The sequence below is a fragment of the Asterias amurensis genome, chromosome 9 (assembly GCF_032118995.1).
Source record: "Asterias amurensis chromosome 9, ASM3211899v1".
NCBI classification, from domain to species: domain Eukaryota; kingdom Metazoa; phylum Echinodermata; class Asteroidea; order Forcipulatida; family Asteriidae; genus Asterias; species Asterias amurensis.
Genome location: NC_092656.1, coordinates 9,449,273 through 9,464,909, shown reverse-complemented (window position 1 = coordinate 9,464,909; position 15,637 = coordinate 9,449,273). Strand labels below are relative to the sequence as shown.

Genomic DNA, 15,637 nt, shown 5'->3' with positions numbered 1-15,637 from the left:
ATATTCTGAGACCCCTGAAAAAATGGAATTTTGAGGGCAAAAAATATGGTAAAAATGTTGATTTTGCAAGCTCTAAAAACATGTAATGCACGTTCTTAAAATAGCACAAGGGTGAAATTTATAGCAATATTTTTTTGTCTCAAGTAAAGCCAAGGATGATACTTTGTAGTGATGTAAAAGGTTTTATGAATTTTTTTTGTGTTTTTTGGTGGGGTGGAGTTAACTTAAAAAAACAGTTTTTCATTCCCCAATACCGGCCCAAAGTGGCCTAAACACAAATGAAATGTTACCATGGCAACGTGTTATATTATGATTTGAAATGTTTATGTTGTTTATTTGCACCCCAAGTCCCTACCATTCACAAAGTATAAAAAAAAAATATTCCTATTCTTTTACCATGGACACGTATGTCGATATTATGTGAAAAGACCCTTAAAAAGGCATTTTTCATGTTTTGGGGACAAAAGTCTAGTCTTGAGGCAGTACTGGGCCAACAGGATACAATTGCCCAAGTTTTTGACACCAGATATGGAAAAACCAATGTTGGTCCTAATCACAGACGAAAGGAAAATTTTCTGAGACCCCTGGCAAGTTGACATTTTGGGGTCCAAAAATAGGGTACAAATGTCGATTTTGCAAGTTCTAAAAACATACTGTAATGCATGATGCAAAAATAGCACAAGGGTGATATTTAAAGCAATAATTTTTTTTCTCAAGGAAGGCCAAGGATGATACTTTGTAGTGATATAAAAGGTTGTTTTAATTAATATTGCATTTTGGTGGGGTGGAGTTGTAAATATGAGCTAAAAACCAGTTTTTCAGACCCCAAAATCGACCTAAAATGGCAAAAAAATTAAAATGAGCCGTAACTATGGCAACGGGCTATATATAGAATTGAAAATGCAATTTTGTTTACTTGCACCCCAAGGCCCTTCCACCCACAAAGTATAAAAAAAAAATCATTTTTTGACCGTGAGCAACTATGTCAACTATTTACCTGAACTGACTCTTAAACATCTTTCTAGCCACATTATGCGTTTCATAACAAATGGTTTCAAACACTTGTCATGGATCAACCCGTCCGATCCAAGGCAACGTGTCCCTTGAAGTGTTCGATCCCATGTTCAATTAAATGCAGTTGGAACTTGTGTGAACTCTCTATTGGCACTGTGTACACAGAACAGTCATAACTGTCCCACCAATCTGCAAGTCCAACCTGCGTGCCCACTGTTGGTAATTACTCAAATCACTTATTAGCTTAAAACCTTTACTTGGTAACGAGTAATGGTGAGAGGTTGATGGTGTAAAACATTGTGAGAAACGGCTCCCTCTAAAGTAACGTAGTTTTCGAGAAAGAAGTAATTGTCCACGAATTTGATTCCGAGACCTCGTAATTATAATTTGAGGCCTCGAAATCAAGCATATTATGAAAGCACACAACTTCGTGTGACAAGGGCGTTTCTTCTTCCATTATTATATCGCAACTTCAACGACCAATTGAGCTCAAATTTCCACAGGTTTGCTATTTTATGCATATGTTGAGATACACCAAGTGAGAAGACTGGTCTTTGACGATTACCAATAGTGTCCAGTATCTTTAATACAGCTCACCGAATCCATCAATGGCAAGCTTCTATTTTTTGATTTCGTATTTGATACGGTATTGTAATATCATTTGAAGGCGGGAAATAATTTAAGTATAGCTTTTAATTGGATCGTGAGGCTATGGGGCACCGTCCCTCCTCCAACCCTCTGACAAAATAGATTAAGCTTAAACCAACAATGTAAAAGGGCATTGGCCTACAGTAACCACAAGTCATACTGAAGGTGGCCTTGGTTGGGTTTTCTAGAGAGGAGAGTTTCCCTCCGTCGCGTGGCTAGAAGGGAAATCTATAAAACTACCCCAGTAGGCGTGCACTTTATCGCATTGGAAATGAGCCGGCACTTTCCGTTATTTGTTTTCCTACTCTCTTTTTTTCTGGCGAGGGAAGGAGGCCGAACTGAGAGTCGACCTGAGGCCGACCACGAAATCAAGATTGGTTCGATCGGAGTGGCCTGTGAAGTGGTTTGATGCCCTACTTTCCCTGTTGACCACACCAGCTTTGCACTTGTGGCAAGGACGAATTTATTTATCAGTATTGATTACCGGAATTACTACAATTTTGAAGGTCTACAAAGTCGGGAACAGTGTGCAGTTTTGAAACGTTCAAGCTCATTATCATGAACATCTATCTGTTTTGGGGGTATTTTGAGACTTGCTGCTTTTTCTCAACCATGCACTTTTGATCTTTTAAAATGTAGAACAAGTAGCCTTTCCAACAGCCTTATTTAACGTATAATGCGCATATCTTTGGAACTCCCTGCCTGCTGCAGCTGCATGTTCACCGCCATCCTACAATCTAGACTAATTTAAGAGGAAACACAGCTCCATTTATGTTTTTTTCCACTCTAAATAAGTTGTATTCTTGTTTCCAGCCATCCTACATTCTAGAATTTTCAGCTCCCCTTAGTTCTTTCCACAATAAATTGTCTTCTTGGCTTCGCCTTGTTTAGGGCGAAATTGCATTAAAAAAACATTATACAAAAACAACTATGTTGATAATCTATATAATTTTTGTTTAAAATTACAATATGCTCTTGTAAGATTTGTAAAGCAATGCGATCTATGTGGGGAGCTATATATAGGCCTGCTGCATGATGTGTGTTATGTTTATGGAATAATTATTGGAGTAGCTCGTCTTATGAAATGCGTATTTTCATATTCCACCCCTGGTTTTTGAAAATACTTTGTTATCAGTTTGTTTGATAGGTTCAGTGGACTGTTGACACTGTTCGACATTCCAGCTCTTAGAACTCTGTTTATTTATAACCGCTACATTCATACCTATGACTAGTTTCCACCTTTACCTAAAGCTCCTTGACAATTTGACATTTCCTTTCATAGATTTTTCCTGAAATCAAGCCTTTCTTATCCTCCCGCGTGGGTTTTCGTCTAGGTAGGGAACACCTATGGAATAACTAAAGGAAGAGCTAACCATTCTTTACACAAGCAGCCATATTGATCCAGCCGTAGGTGTTTTACACAGCAAAATGTCTGAGGAGGCAAATGCTCCGTCCCTCGAGAGAGAAATCCCTTCTTCAGTCAGCCCACAGAGGTCCTTTTCCAAAGGGGGGTTATAGGTAACAGCTCAGAACGGAAAACAAAACTTTGATGGGAATCCTCACACTATATCGATCGAGGTATATGTTTACCTGGGACAGAACACCCCTCTGGGAAAAGAACGGCTCCAACTTATTGAATTTATAGATCGGCAGATTCGGTTTGTCTAATAAATATAAATATGTTATTTGATTAGTGAAGAAATGAGACACGCGTGTTATTAGATTAAAGATTAATCAAATGACTGGCCCCAATGTGATATGTAACCGAAATATCAATTTTATGCTTTAAAATCAAGCGTTTGGTTTGTGTCAACAAGTTTTACAAGGAAGGGTTCTCTGAAACGGTGTAGTTTAAAGCCGTTGGACCCTTTTGGTAAACAGTATTTGCTGTCCAAGGCCCACACTTCGTGTATCACAACTTATATATCAAATAACAAACCTGTGAAAATTTAGGCTCAATCGGTCATCGGAGTCGGGAGAAAATAACGGGAAAACCCACCCCTCGTATCCGCGCGTTTCGCCGTGTCATAATCGACATGTGTTTAAAATAAATCCGTAATTCTCGACAGCGAGAATTGATATTGTTTTACTGTTTTTCTCAAAAAGTAAAGCATTTCATGGAATAATATTTCAAAAGAAGTCTTTCACCACTACCTTCTGTAAACCCTGTAAGTTATTTGTAGATCTGTGAACTTTTATTTTTTTGTCTGTACCGAAAGGGTTCAATGGCTTTAAAGCAAGGACTATTAATTTGCAGTTTTCATCAACAAGTCAACAGTTTATGGCCTCTTTGATTGCGGTTGAAACTTCGGCAAAAGTTTTTTAGTTAATTGGAAATGTGTTGGCATACCAGGCCCAGACCACTTACAAGGCAATTAGGTTGGTGAGAAACAATCGATTCGGAAGTTTTCTGTTAAAAAAAATAAAATATAATAATACAAATGCAGCTCATCTTTAGAAATCGACTATGAGACAAAAACAAATGTGATTATGTTTCTGTGTGCAGGGCATTTTCTTGATGACTTTTTGCTTGTTTGAGTGTGTGTGTGTTTTTTTCTTATTCTATTTTTTTTTATATATAATGATAGATAATAGAACTGTCCATATGGAACAACATTTTGGATTCAGGTGAACGTTTGGAGCAACAATTTACAAATGTTGTTGTTTATACGTTGTTTCTCTGTTGACGTAAAAACAACGCTACCAGTGTGTAAAGCCCAACCTAAGTCTGGGCGTTTTGCTCTTTTGCACTTTTGTTTAAATCAGATTGAATTATTTAAGTGGTGAAAAGGGTTTCACGTTACGTTTTCTTCATCTGAGTGATCATAAAACAAGCTGACAACCCTGTGTTTCAGGACGAGTGACTCAATACATTAATGTGAACAATTGACACATTAATTAACGGATTCTGACGGATCACAGACAAAACGGACTTCTGATCAAGTATTTTTTTTTCTTCTTTTTCGGAATTACTTCCTCATAAAAAGGAAAGTCTGCCCTCCGGCTCAAACATATAAATGCCATGGTTGCGGGGATCTGTACTTATCGCCCTGCGCACACCGTGTGTCCATTTATTAGCGAGTGCCCCCCTTCATCATGTCTTGGCCACGTTGATTACTACACCCAATTGAAACCCCCGAAGCTATCTCCGTCTAAACCGATCTCTTTACGTGCTGCTCGTCTCCTTAATTCATGAAAAACTGAGCGACCTGGTTTTCCCCTGGGGCCCTCTCCATTTTGATTCGGGATTGCAACTTCTTCTTTTCACGTTGAAAAGAGAGAAAAATTAAGACAGAATGAAAAAAAAAAAAAAAAAAAAAAAAACTTTGAGTGGAAGAGAGTCGATACAATGGCGGAAATCAGTCACTCTACCTCGGGTTATACGGTACTTCTTATATCCGTTATCTGAGAGACCTTTCCAAATAGATCCAAAACGTCTCTCTTGTCCATCTTGCTCACAGAACACTGAGCTTGGATTTAGGTGACCGGTTTTCAAATTAGACTATTATCAGCGGTGACGGTCGCACTATTATCAGCGGTGACGGTCGCATTTTTTGTCTGCACGGGTTCTCGCATCCGGCCTATGACTATTAGTGACCCATCCCTAAATGCTTTTCATCAGCGGAACAACAATAATGACTAATATCACCCGCAGCGGTACTGACGCCAAGAATAATACTTCAAGATTCGCCGAGATAAAACTGACCGTTGTCTTCAAAACAGTAGAGGGCGCCCTTCATTTACCATGGTGGTATGAAACAATTTTTCTTAAAGCTGCGTTTAGCGATCCGTGCAAAAGAGACGGATTTAACTGTATCACTTCCAAAACAAATGAAACAGACAATGTAAATTCGATGGAGTGAAGTGACACGTCGTCTAAACGTTTCATTCAACATTTTTTTTTTTTTCATCCTGAACCATCCGTCGATTTCACCAAACTCTTCATAACTTAGGATTAATCTTAGAACATAGGACGAGCTAAGTTCCGTATCCAAATACGTAGGACGCATTGAACCCATCCTAAGTTAGGACGGGTTACTCGTCTAAACTCGAGTTAGGATTAATCGGCTGCATACGATCTAATAACTACTTTTTTGTTTTATGTTATTTGTTTTGTAATAAAAAAGCCAACCTTTTCTTATTGGACCTTAGCCGTTTATAAGTCTGGCTGATCTTAAAACTGGCTTTAAATAAATTTGATTTTAAAAATGATTCTGTGTCAGTTTGACCCATTAACTATAGACTATTTTGACACACATTCATGGACCCATACACGGGTCAGGCCTTTCGGAACTAGGGGTCCAGGAATCTGGGTCAAGTCTGACCTGGGAGTTTTTCGAGTGACTAGCTTTTTGCCCCTGTCTTCAAAATGTATGCGGGTACAGGAAGGGTAAATACACACCTGTTCTTAAAACAGAGAGTTTATTCACTGTTTCTTTACTTATTCAAATGTCCACTGATGCACAACAAAGTAACATAGTCTGGTGCCTGGTTGGTTGTTCGTGGACAAATCGTTTCGGAGGTCGAACTATAGAGCACCCATCGACCCACCCGTGTAATTTGACAAACAGCAGGGCCCAATTTGTCAGCGTGCCACAAGTCCACATTATTTCATCAACTCAACACAGATACAGCTCGATACTTCAACAAACTTTACATTGACACTGTGATCCAGCTCGTACTTTTTCACTGAGAGTGCTGTACACCGTAATAACCCAAATTCTGCCGAATTAATTGGGGTAGGGATACAGACGGGATGGGCAATCGATGCTTTGGCTTTTTAAGCCAACGGGTTCCACGTGAGTGTGAAATGTCAGGCACTCAAGCACCCAATCTGTATTAAATGAATAAAAGCGGGACGGGATGATGTCATATCAAATACGGATAGAGTGGGGACGTTTATTGCTTAAACGTCAACTTCAAACTCCTTCACCTGGAAGGAAATGGCTGACTGTCATCATTCACTTTTAATAATCCCAGAGTAAGTGGATATCGTGATGATTATTTTCACTCCGAATGGTGCGGTATATAAATGTGCAATCTTCTCGAGTAAACAAGTACGACCACTGGACAATTTTTGGCAACCTAATTTCTAACAAGCAAAATACATAGCCATTGCAAGGGGAAGTCCCATAAACTTAAAGATTGCAGCCAATCATTCGAACTTGTAAACAATGTAACAAATTATCATTGTTTTTCACATAAACTCAGAGCACAAGCCTAATTGTTCCCCAAAGTTCGGGTCATTTCGATAACTCAGAGGCAATTAGAATACCTTTACCAATTTCGAAAAACAAAAACATATTATAGAGGGTCCCTGTTTTCGATGCTGTAGTATTGAGTGATTTATCTGAAACCCAATCTTTGGATTTTATGTTTCTAATTATAAGGCCAAGCTCAGGCCAAGACTTAAGTACATTTGTAAACAGTACATTTTGTAGTTCTGCAAAATGGCATCAACATCACTTCAATGGGAATCGTTGCAGCTTTCCAATGAAACTTGCCCTGTCCGTTTAACATAATTCTGCTATAACCTTGGACTGCTTTTGACTTAACGAACTCTGTCTGGATTAACACAGTTTTAAAAGCATGCCTCTGCTGACCGCGCAACTTACTTATTCCGGACTCTGAATTGCACTATTGGTAATTGTCAAAGACCAGTCTTCTCACTTGCTGTATCTCAACATATGCATGTGGAAATTTGAGCTCAATCGGTCATCGAAGTTGCGAGATAAAAATGAAAGAAAAAACACCCTTGTCACACGAAGTTGTGTAGTTTCTGATGCTTGATTTCGAGACCTCAAGTTCTAATTCTGAGGACTCGAAACCAAATTCGTGGAAAATTACTTATTTATTTTCTCGAAAACTACGTTACTTCAGAGGGAGCCGTTCCTCACAATGTTTTATAATATCAACCTCTCCCCATTACTACCAAGTAAGTTTTTATGCTGAACATTATTTTGAGTAATAACCAATAGTATCCACTGCCTTTAATTAAAGGCACGGGGTAGAATTTTACAAGGAGTTAAGACTAATCTTATCTCGAGTTAGGACTAGCCTTATGAAGTGTTAAATAAATCTTATAGGACTAGTCCTTAGTTGGGACTATCTTTGTGAAATAGGCCCTTGGACACGTTTTTTTGGTAATATTGTCAAAGACCAGTGTTCCCATTTCGGTGTTTTCCAACATTTTACATAAAACAACTTGTGTAAATTTTGGCTTAATCTTTTGGTCATCAATTTTGCAAGAAACTAATAAAGGGGAAAAAAAATTGTATGCTTTCTGATGCCTGAGAAATGTTTCAGGGCTGAAGACTTTCTCAGATTCAAATATTTTACTGGGAAATATATAATAATACAAAATAAAAAAAATTACTTCAGAGAGAGAGAGTCGTTTATCACACTGTTAATACTAACAACAGCCCTCCGTTGATCGTTACCAAGTAAGCTTCTATGTTACATGTATTTTGAGTGATAACCAAAATAGTGTCCAGTGTCTTTAAAGGGGATGAAACATTGGGTACTTTTAAAACTAATAGAAATGAAAGTGTGTCCTATGCCTTTAAAAGATTGAAGTGCACTTTGTAAAACATATCTGTAAATCGTAGCTCAGCTGGTCCGACTGCCAGACGCTTCGATTCGGTGCTGGAGATCGCTCGAAAGCTCATCCATGAAATTTGCAAACATGAATTTACTGCCGCGTGTTGAGCAGTTCAATGGCAAACTTTAGTTATTTCGTTAGCTATTTTTATATCCCACATTTTGATGGTTGTCTAGACGGACCACTTTAGAGGTGTTGGCTCATATGGCGTGTCGTGGCCTACCAGTTTAAAGTTTTCACTTTAAAGGAAGAGGACACTATATTTGGTAATTACTAAAAGTAGATGTTATAATAAAACCTTTCTTGATTACGAGTAATGGGGAGAGGTTGATGGTAGGAAACATTGTGAGAAACTGAAGTAATGTAGTTTTCGAGAAAAGAGTAATTTCCCACGAATTTAATTTCGAGGCCTCAGATTTCGAATTTGAGGTCTCGAAATCAAGCATCTGAAAGCGAACAACTTCTTGTGACAAGTGTTTTTTTTTCTGTCATTATAATTGTCTCGCAACTTCGACGACCAACTGATTGAGCTCAAATTTTCAGAGGTTTGTCATTTTATGCATTTATATTGAGATACACTGAGTGAGAAGACAGGTCTTTGACAATTACCAATAGTGTTTGTCTTTAAGAGCACCGGATTCAAGCTCTGGTGCTTCTGATCACCAGAGTGTGAGTTCGAGTCCCGGGGTCCTGACACCTATTCATTTGTCGTGGCCGAGAGGTTAAGAGCACCGGATTCAAGCTATGGTGTTTCTGATCAGCAGAGTGTGGATTCAAGTCCCATTCGTGACACCAGTGTCCTTAAAGGAACACGTTGCCTTGGATCGGACGAGTTGGTCTATGAAAAGCGTTTGAAACAGTTTGTTATAAAATGCATATGGTTAGAAAGATGTTTTAAAAGTAGAATATAATGATCCACACAAGATTCACTCAAAATTGCACGGTTTTCATTTTACGTCGCGAACTAACACAGTCGGCCATTTATGGGGGTCAAAGTTTTGACTCCCATAAATGGCCGACCGTGTTTGTCGACGAGATAAAACGAAAAGCACGCAATTTCGAGGAATATTTGTGTAGATCATTGTATTCTACTTTTACAACATCTTTCTAACCATATCGATTTATAACAAACGGTTACAGGACGCTTTTTAAAGACCAACTCGACCGATTCAAGGCAACGTGTTCCTTTAAGCAAGACACTTAAACATGATGATTCGTCCTTCGGATGGGACGTTAAGCCGTTGGTGCTGCTGTTGTTGTTGCTGTGTGTTGTGTAACGCAGTAAACTAATCCAGAGTGAATTTCTTCCTTGAGAGAAGGGGCAGCATACTTCGCCACCACAGCACCTTGTAAAGCATTTATTGTAACCGTTTGTATGAAATCATATGACATATAATTTAAAAGTAGATAATTTAAAAGTAGAATGTAATGATCCACACAAACATGCCTCGAAATTGCAAGGTTTTCCTTTTACGTTGCGAAGAAACACGGTCGGCCATTTTGTGGAGTCAACATGTTGCGTAACTGTCTGTGACACAGTTGCAATACACACCGTATGTTTAAATCAGCAGCTCGTTATTTACACTTTAGTCTAGAGAGAGAGAAGTTTGAACTCTTCGCAAAATTTCGTATTAGAATGCAGACGGCCGGATACAAACAGTCCCAATGTGCATTATAGCAGTGCGTTAAATATGCATCAATCTGGACAATTTCATGGTTACCAAAGTTCGATCACGCGGACCATTTTTGGCCATTAACTCGCCAAGGACCAGTGCCCAACTTCATGAAGCTGCTTTAGCACAAAATGCTATTTAAAAAAAACCTGCTTAGCAATAATGAGCAGCATACCAGTCACAAAATGTACATATGACGTGGCATTTTGGCTGGTATTCTTATTCTTGTCAGTGTAAATTTGTTTTTCTCAATTTATTTTAGTGCTTAGCATGACAGCTCTGTAAAATTGGGCCCAGTATTCGCACTTTGTGTGATAAATACCAACATACATGAAGTAACAGACCTGTCAACGTTTTAGCTCGATCGGTCACACACATGTGTGCGTTCAGTTAGATGCCTAAGGCCCGAGGTAAATTAATATTTGAGTGAGAAATTACCTCCCTTTCACAAAAACTACGTGACTTCACAAGAAGCCGTTTCTCACATCGTGTTATCAACGTCTCCCAATTGCTCGTTACCAAGTAAGTTTGTATGCTAGCAGTTAATCTGAGTAATTGCCAATAGTGTACACTGCCTTTAGCAGTTGAATTATCTCTAAAGCGGTTCACTAATAAATTGAATACTCGAACTGGATATTGCACTTTCACAAAGTACTATACGAATTGCTGTACTTTGTCTGAAATGCGGCGTAGGGAGCACACGGATGAAATGACAAATAATAACAAACAAAATTCAAATTCAGGAAAAGTATTGCCCAGTGACATTTCACCGAAATAACAACCAGTTAAATGGCATTGAGTTTTTTTGTTTTAATATTACACCGAGGTACGTTGGGTTACGTGCAGATAGTTAAAGGCAAGCAATGCCGCACTTGAGCAATACCACGTTTAATTTGATAGACCTTTTGACAGATTTGAGGCACACTACAGTGACACGTAAAAGCGATATGTACAATTTCCTGTTGCTTGTTAGTTTACGTGTTAGTGCACGTGCTAACTGTTGTGGTTTTTTTTTCAGTTTAAACTTATTTCTGGATTAACAAAAATCAGAACAGAAAACACTTTCGGCCAATTGAGGAACGGGTGTTGGTGTTGACACTGTGTTGTCATTCAACATTTGCAAATACTGACTTCCCAAAACATTTAAGCTCGTCTAGTTGTAATTAATATCTGGCCATGCAATTTACCATAAGTTGGTCAACATTGCAAGCAGCAACTCAAACCTTGCTCGTATGGCCTCTATATCCAGGGGCCGTTTTCACCAAGAACTAAACATCGATTTTCAAATTGCTCAAGCAAAGTGTGGTGTTATAACACAAATCACTTTGATGATTATTGGAACCTCAAAATTTAAGATGGATTTTATAATGTAAAATCCAGCCCAGGTGCGTATACTCCATTGTTCCCGATATTGCAAGTACATAAGCATGAAAACAAAAACTATTTGTGTTTGTTTATTATAAAAGGGGCACGTAGAGCTCGGCCCAGCTTTACTTTAACCGAAAGTTCTGAGGCCCATTAGTGTGGCAAATAGACATACCCTAACATTTACTTTGCGATGGAAGTGGGCGAGCTTGACGCGTGTTTACCGGCGAAAGTTGTACCATTGGCTTTAAAAGAAAGCAAGTAGTAAAAAACATTCAACTTACAGCAACCTTGAGTTCGAAAGAACCGACAAATAGTAAAAGAAAACAAAAAAGGAAGAAACCGTTGCCGATTCACGACCGAGTAGTCAACTCAAAGTTAGGGAAGCCCTTTTAACTAACCTCTCATTTGAAGCAAATATTAATGTTGAACATTTTGATACATCTTTCGGGAGAATCAGTTGCGAGACATGTCAAAAGAGACACTTGCTTTGCTTTTCTACATCTCGTTAATTTTTATGCGATGATTTACGTCTACCAAATAAAGTTGTCTTGACATTTTTGTTTTGACAAAAGCATTACAGTCTGTCGTGAACTACAAAACCAAGTACTTTGAAGTACGATCGAAAGTGAATGTCAAGTGTGCGCTTTCGATTACGAATGTTACGAATCACACAAAAAAAAAACAGTTAGGTCTAGTTTTGTTGAAATTGTTCTTTAAAACAAGCAATTGCAATACTCCAAAGTTAACTTGTACGAATAACTTTTTCAATACCTTAAATAAATTACAGAAAAACTCAAAAACCAAAACCTACCCTTCTCCTCCAAGGTTGCCAAAGAGGTCAGGAACGGATATCACAAGAATCCCTCCATCCCCAAAACAAGGTTCATGATCCAAACAAAAAATCAGACAGTTATTGTTGTTTTTACTTTTGTCTCGATCACATCATCAGCATCACCATCATTCCATCCTGTGAGTCCAGAAAAGCATTTTGTCAAAAAACGGCTCGAGCGGAAGACCACAGATCCGTTTGGTCCGGACAACTTGGCAAAGTTTTCCCGATGATGAGCCGGAAGAGAGCGGAACACAACAACAACCAGGTCTCGTTTTACTGACGTCCTGACAGTGAGTGAAATCCTCCGGCCAGCATCAGAGCATTTTAAGGAGAGCTTTTTTTCCTCTCTATATACCACTTCGCCTGCAGGACGTATACGTGAGTGAAACTTGAACCGTACACGCAGGTTTTCCCCGTCGGTTTACATAAGCTGCCTCCTGCACGAGGAGGGTACCAACAAGTCCGCGGCTGTTTGATGCTTATTATAACAAAAACTACCGCAGTTTCTGATCATCGCGGCTGTTTGATGATTTTACAAACACTGCTTATGTTTGATGCTTATTAAAAACAACTACCAATTTCCGACTATAACAACTGTTTGGTGCTCTTTAGAAAATTATAAACTGCAGTTTCCGATCATCACATTGATTATGTTTGATGCTTAAAAATGCTAACAAAACTATCCCAGTGTTCGATCATCGGTTGTATCAAAACTCTATTGCAACCGTAAAAGTCAAACAGTGAGCATGTAAATATCATTTCCGTTTCGGTTTCATCAGTAATGTGACTACAACTTATGCCATTATGATAGGTTGTCATTATTGCATTTTAATTAGATTAGACGGCTGATTGCACTACAATACTATCATTTAATAATTTGCGTTAATGAATAACATGATACCGCAGTCGGTGTCTGCATGCACCAGGTTGTCGTATCGAGAGAGAGATTGTGAAAATGTGTAGTAAGTGTGGCATCGTGAAGTCACCGTCAAGTTGTTCCGTGACTGTTTCATGTTGTCCTTAATTATCATTTCGTGACAAGCCAACGGCCGATTGCTGCCTCGCCAATTATTTCAATAATGTGACTCGATTAAGCGCGGGAAATTTAGCGTGAGAGTAATTGAAGTCTCCAAATGGCAAGACGTTTAGCGTGAGAGAGCGAATGAGATCTTCAAATGACGGGAAATTTAGCGTGAGACGAATTATATCTTCAACTGGCGCTTCGTGTCTGATTGAGTACTGATCACATCTATTACATTTCTCGCAGGAACGACTTCACCTTAAAGGCACTGAACACTATTGGTAATAACCCAAAATATTGTTTTGCATAGAAACTTACTCGGCAAAGAGCAATGGAGAGCTGTTGATAGTATAACACATTGTGAAAAAACGGCTCCCTCTGAAGTATTGCGTAGGTCGTTTATGCGTATGTTGAGCTACACCAAGTGAGAAGACTTGTCTTTGACAAAGGTGTCCAGTCCGCGTCCCGTCCTCCTGTGCCTTTAAATCATTTTGAGATTTGTGGGATATCCACACATCGATTGAGTCACTTAGCGGGCGCAATTTAGAGAGGCGCTACCCAGGGGATATTTTGTCACATAACACGAATTCTGTTCCCCGTCGACGTCAATTTAAATGAAAACTTGGCGAGGCGGCGAGCGACAATATTTCCTGGGAGACCTTTACCACGTGGCCACGTCCATATAGTTATTAGTCTTGAGTTGAGCAGTCGCCTCATTGGACACAACTCATTAATTACTTATTTAGTTTTTTTTTTTTTTTTTTTTTTTTTTTTAACACATTGTTCATGGCGACCATGCAAGGGTCGAATTAAACTAAGAACATACACATAATAATGTTAATTGTTCAAACAGTAAATTATAGCATACATTTACAAAATTAAGACATCACCATTGGAGGAGGTAACAGGATGATACAAACAAATTATTTGAAAAATAGTTTAAAATGTTTGTCGTATTGATTGGCATAGATGATGTGACGTAGCACATATCAAAAAGACAGTTTTTCGCAGTGAATGTTTCACATGAGCTGAGCACAATTCAACCATTGAGCTATGGTTCAACCAAGTGTTGCGAACTAAAAAGTGTTAATTAGTAAACTTGCTGGTACAATCATGTGTGGTGTCTCTTTTGAGAGAGTGTTGGCTCTGAAAAGAGTCGGTTTTGTCTTGACGTTTCGGTTTAGGATAATGCCCAAGGTGCGCGCCATTCGTACCCACGAATGGCGCGTTCACCGAGGGCATTATGCGACTTAACCCACACCTGTGATGCCATGCTTTTGTTTAAATCGCTCCATTATTTTGCACGAATGGCGCGATATTGTTTAATTTTTAGACCACTTGTTTGTGTGTATATAATCTTCTCGTCTTCAGGAGGACTAAATGGTGTCTAAAGTCATCCATCAAGCAGACTTAAGGGCACGGCACCACATCACTTCGGTAGTTCAGTTTTGGCCATAAAAGACAGAGAGGGCGCATGCCACGTGTTGATTGTCAACATCGGTTGTTGCGAACCAATGGTTGCGAATTTGTGACGTCAATATCCATATCGCATTTGCATTCGCACAGGGTATATGAACCGGACTGTAGAGTGGTTCGCAGCTTTAAGGGGGGGGGGGGGGTCAGGACCTCCCCAGGGTATGACATGAAGACGTCCACGTATCGTCCAAGTCACGCTTTCTACAGTTTACATTGCCACTAGGGGGTATAAAATACGGGCAGGATTCCTCTGGCATGCTGCACACGTCTCTGGTCCAGTATTGAGCAGAACCATACGGCCAACCAGGGTAATACACGCTTCAAACTTCAGTTGGCATGCGCCGTACCCCCCCCCCCCCCAAACCCATCTCTCTTTATATCTGTGAGCTCCTAGCTGCTCAGACAATTTCACTGTGCACGCGTTTTTGTAATGGCACTCTTACACGCGAACCGAGGTTGGCAGTCAAAGCTGGGTTAAATACTGTTAAGATGCATAACTGCGCTCTCTCAGTCTTTTATGCCCAAAACTTAATTACGGAAGTGATGCGATTCCGTGCTTTAAAGTGTGCTTGATAGATGACTTAAGACACATCTATTATTAATTGGTAGAACAGGAATGAAAGAGTGCACAGACTTGGTTTGTGACATTAGCTAGATCGAAGTGGCACCAGAGTATGACGAAATTTAATAAAGAAGGGTACTTTGGGAAATGTTAAATTACAATCTTCTGTAAAACGGTCGATACCGTAAGAAAGAGAAGTACTCTTCATTATTTATATGTCAAGACCCAAAATACTCCTGTGTGTAGATATTTAATCACATCCTTTTTAAATTAAATTTCTCGCCATGTTCCGTTCTGCAATAACTTCTAATAGAGTACACGACGTACAGAATAAGGAAAACAGATTGAAAAAAAAAACTCTCAGATTTGTGATAATATCTTGCTTAGAGTTACTGTGTGTTGTTACGATTGAACGCTGAAGCCACCCGTGCGAACTCGCTAT

General features: G+C 39.1%; 1 protein-coding gene across 1 annotated transcript in view; it reads right to left on the bottom strand.

The window, feature by feature from the left end:
• LOC139942255 (cardioacceleratory peptide receptor-like) overlaps positions 1 to 12,252 on the bottom strand; it is a 43,198-nt gene extending 30,946 nt beyond the window's left edge. The window contains exon 1 of the mRNA XM_071939045.1: positions 12,116 to 12,252. The gene's annotated coding sequence lies outside the window, so the exon portion shown is untranslated. The remainder of the gene's footprint in view (positions 1 to 12,115) is intronic.
• Positions 12,253 to 15,637: the final 3,385 nt, after the last annotated feature.